The sequence below is a fragment of the Saccostrea cucullata genome, unplaced genomic scaffold (genome assembly GCF_032062105.1).
Source record: "Saccostrea cucullata isolate Sc308-1 unplaced genomic scaffold, CSIRO_AGI_Scuc_v1 ctg12658, whole genome shotgun sequence".
NCBI classification, from domain to species: Eukaryota; Metazoa; Mollusca; class Bivalvia; order Ostreida; family Ostreidae; genus Saccostrea; species Saccostrea cuccullata.
In genome coordinates, this window is record NW_026921460.1 from 13990 (window position 1) to 18417 (window position 4428).

The 4428-nt window shown below is 34.0% G+C and overlaps 1 long non-coding RNA gene across 2 annotated transcripts; it reads left to right on the forward strand.

Moving 5' to 3' along the window:
* Positions 1-1942: 1942 nt before the first annotated feature.
* LOC134260009 (uncharacterized) lies at positions 1943-3682 on the forward strand. Of its 2 annotated transcripts, XR_009990446.1 has the most exons (3): positions 1943-2589; positions 2825-2928; positions 3149-3682. It is a non-coding gene; the product is annotated as an uncharacterized LOC134260009 (long non-coding RNA). The 2 variants fall into 2 exon arrangements; XR_009990447.1 differs by having other exon boundaries at positions 1943-2928.
* Positions 3683-4428: the final 746 nt, after the last annotated feature.

The window sequence follows — 4428 nt, forward strand, 5'->3', positions numbered from 1 at the left end:
AAAAGCGGAATACTACTTGTTTTGGGATTTTCATGCGATTTTAGTGGGCTGAATTAAGTCTTCTGCGTGTGTTCACAAAGATATATGCATTGCGCAATGACTTGCGGGGTCATTGCGTATTATAGTATTACGTATGAGAAATAGCATCATCGCAGACCACGGCCAAAATGTACGATCCTCTCCCATTTTAGAGAGCTTCATATATAATTATATACATGTATATACACAGACTCCGACCGTGATTTGATGTGTCGCAGCAATTGCTAGCCAGAAAAATATTCCTCGCTGCTCAAAAGGATGACTGCACTTAGGGATCTGCGAAATTTGCGTTAAAATAATCTTTCAAAACGGAAACTTTTCATTTAACTACAGGAAAGATCAACAAATTCCGTCACGTGACATATAGGTAGCACATTTTAGCTAACTAAAACACTGTTCTCGAACACGCTAAATAGTCAGCCAAAATAAATAGGAAGATGGAAAGTAGAGGTCTTGTATTTTTTAATACATGTTATTGTTGTTCGTGCAGTCTAATATTAGACTAATTCTTACGATATAATTTAATTTAGATTGTATTCTAGTATCTCATCAGTTGATTTCCAGAAACGCAAATTATTTCTCAATAACCTTGTTTAGTATGGGGACACACCCCCCTTGACAACCAGCTGAATCATCTGTATCCATGCAATTCTCATTTCCAGTCCTCGGGATTCATGGAAAATTCCAGATTTAATAAATGTGCCTTTAACTTCAAACTGTAGCTCGTTATGTATCAGTTATTACCTCCCCTTGTTTCTAATCACTTCCGTTATTGAGCGGCAAATTTGAACTCATAAAAAGCAGCACCCGCAAAGCGGATTAGAAAGCGTAAACTGACCCAAACCAGGTTATGTTCGAATAATTTGGCCATGAATTAGAGTCATTCCTAAAATGTTAGCTCCGCCTCTCATACACAAATAATGTTCAATCAAGGACAGGTACGAGTAAATGATCTGTATTTGGAAAACTGCAAGGACAAAAATATGAAATTATCGGTAGTTATTTCATTACAGTCAAAAATAATTTTTAACAGTTGAATTGGGTGTCTAATAGACAGACCACTGTAATAAATATATAACAGTAAACTTAGGTTAAGATTTAAAAGCAATAGAAGCGACCAAAAAGACCAAAAACACAGTGTTAAAGGGGGAGGAAATAAGCACCTCCTTCCCGCACCTCAGATCTCCAGATTTCCGCATTATTCCGCATTTTTTCCTCATTTTAATATGGAAAAAATGTGGAAAAAAATACGGAGAAAATTAACAATTACGGAAAAGCAGAAAATATACGGAAATAATCCGGAAAATAAACGGAAATAATATGGAGAATTGGACTTAGTCTATTTTTCATCTGGAAAAATATTGAACTCTTAACTTAGAATATTTTTCATCCGGAAAAAATACGGAGCTCTGGACTTAGAATTTTTTCATCAAGAACAAGATGTGTTTGTGAGACACAGTAGCACCTGGCGGCAACATTAAGTTCTAAAAAGCAATTTTTAGCAAATGGGTCTCAGTCAAGGCCACACAATCATTGTTCTTGGTGTCATTTGAAAGCACTTTATTAGTGTAGTATGCATACCAAATATTAAGTCTCTATCATCTATGGTTCAAAAGTTATGGCGAAAATTCGAAAATATATTTAGCACATAGGTCACAGTCAAGGTCACAAGGTCATTGATCTTGGTGTCAGTTGAAGGTGCCTAATTAGTGGAGTATGCATACCAAATATGAAGTCTCTATCTCTCACGGTTTTAAAGTTATGGCGAAAGTTCGAAAAAGCTATTTTTAGCATATAGGTCACAGTCAAGGTCACAGACCTTGGTGTCAGTTGAAAGTGCCTAATTAGTGGAGTATGCATACCAAATATGAAGTCTCTATCTCTCACCGTTCAGATGTTATGGCAAAAGTTCCAAAAAGCTATTTTTAGCATAAAGGTCACAGTCATGGTCACAAGGTCATTGACCTTGGTGTCAGTTGAAAGTGCCTAATTAGTGGAGTATGCATACCAAATATGAAGTCTCTATCTCTCACGGTTCAGAAGTTATGGCGAAAGTTCGAAAAAGCTATTTTTAGCATAAAGGTCACAATCAAGGTCATAAGGTCATTGACCTTGGTGTCAGTTGAAAGTGTTTTTGTAGTGGAGTATCCATACCAAATATGAAGTCTCTAAGTCTCACGGTTCAAAAGTTATGGCGAAGGTTAAAGTTGACAACAGACAAACAAACAGACAGACATACAGCTAAACAGACAGACAGGACAAAAACAATATGCGCCCCCCAAAAAATTGGGTGCATAAAAACTGTCTTGGAGTTAACAGCAGTTCTCTGTTTCTCTTGAATGTTATGTACAATTTGATCGGGATCGGAAGAATGTTTCAAAAAGTCGGGCTCAGTGATCAATTAATTTAAACAACAGACCGCCAAAATTTAACCTTGGCCTCCATGTTGCAACGTCTGCTCTGTCTAAAGGAAGAAGTTTGTTGACCAGACAGCCTGAGATCGTATTGCTGTACCAACCAAAAGATGCAGATACACGTATTTCATATGCGGTAGGTCAGTCATATTTTTTTTAACATGTGTGTCACTGTGATGATGAAAATAAATACTCTAGGCCTAGGACTGAGCTACCAGGCTATGTACGTTTCAGCCAATATGCCCATGATTCAAATCTTTCAATCAGCTCATAGAATTTTATTATGGTTAACCACAATTAAAGGTGTTAATTTTGGGGAGCCATGGGCTGTAATCTCTAGCAATGATTTACCATACATTTTTTTTTGGTAGCGTCTGTGCATGAGGAGGAGATTTCTGAAAAAGAATAAGTGCTTATTCAACTTACTGCGATTTTAACGGGCTTAAAGCTTGGTCCATGGATGGTTATGTTTGAGGTATATATATTCTTTTATTTCTTTTTTTATTGCTTGTTTAATTAAAAACAGTCAACTATGATTTGTCATTATTATAAATAATATTTTAAACAAATTGATATTAAATTGAAGAACCCAAACTTGTGTTTATAAAAAGATTTTAAAAGGAATAAAAGCAATGAATTTAAATATTATTAATATTGCACCATTATGATTTAAGAACTTTTTTTTTAATTGATAGGATTTGACAATTCGACCGCAAGTGCTGCTGCAAGAAATTAAACATGCAGAGACCTTACAAATTACAAAGAAGTCTGAAGAAAATTTTTATTGGACAGATGGGTGTAAAGCACAGACCTGAGATATAAATTGAATTGTGAGAAATATGAATCAGGGATGCAGGTAGAAAATGGCAAATGTGATCCAGATTGATAAAAAATGTCTAAAATTTTTTCTTGTTTTGTAAATATTCAATGCTATGTCAATTGTTATTTTTTCCCCAATACCTAATAGTGTTGAACATTTCACTCCCACTTTTGCTTAAATAGAATGAATAAATTTCCATTTATTTAATATGAATATTAAAAAATGCCACATTTTTTCCATGATGAACTTGTGGCTTAAATAAGAGTTCCAGTTTTTTTTCCATACATGCTCCTATTTGTTTGTCAAAGATATAAGATCCAATACATTGCTCATGAACATAATGTGTAATTTTGTTCATTCATTTATATGTTTTTTTCTCATAATGATATAATAAATTGTATATAATTTTGCACATTGTTAATGGTTTTGTAAATATTTATGTATGTATGCATCATGTAGCGGTTTTATTAGCCATTTTATAACCATGTGATTAACTCCGTATTTTCTCCAGATTTCCGTATTTCCGCATTTTATCAACCAAGTAAATACCTCCATATTTTGTATATATGGAAATGCGGAAATCTGGAGAGAATACGGAAAAAGAGTCCAAATACTCCCATCCACATTTTCTCCATATTTTGAATACGGAGAAAATCTGGAAATTTGAATACGAAGAAAATCTGGAATGAATGCGGAAAATTAGTCCAAATACTCCCGTCCGCATTTTTTCCTTATTTTGAATAAGGAAAAAATGTGGAGATCTGAGGTGCGGGTTTAAATTTACCTGGTCTTAGAACTCATGTCAATCATCTGAAATTAAGCCTGGGATTGGATACTTTGATTTGATTGACATTTAGTTTGCTGCTGTTGTGTATATTTTGTGTACCTTGTCTGGAGATCGTACCGACCATCAAATTAACTTTCAGGCTTTTGATGCCTACCGCACTTGATAAAGAAACAATCAAATCGTTCTTTTCCTTTTTAATTCATAAAAATATGCCATATATAATCTATCTATCAAATAATTAAATAAATGACAAGAAAAATCATGGCTATATAATATATATTAAAAATTTAATTTTAAAAGGGAGGATTTCATATCACGATTACAATCGATAATTTTAATTTCCGTGTCAAAACATGAGTTAAAGTACA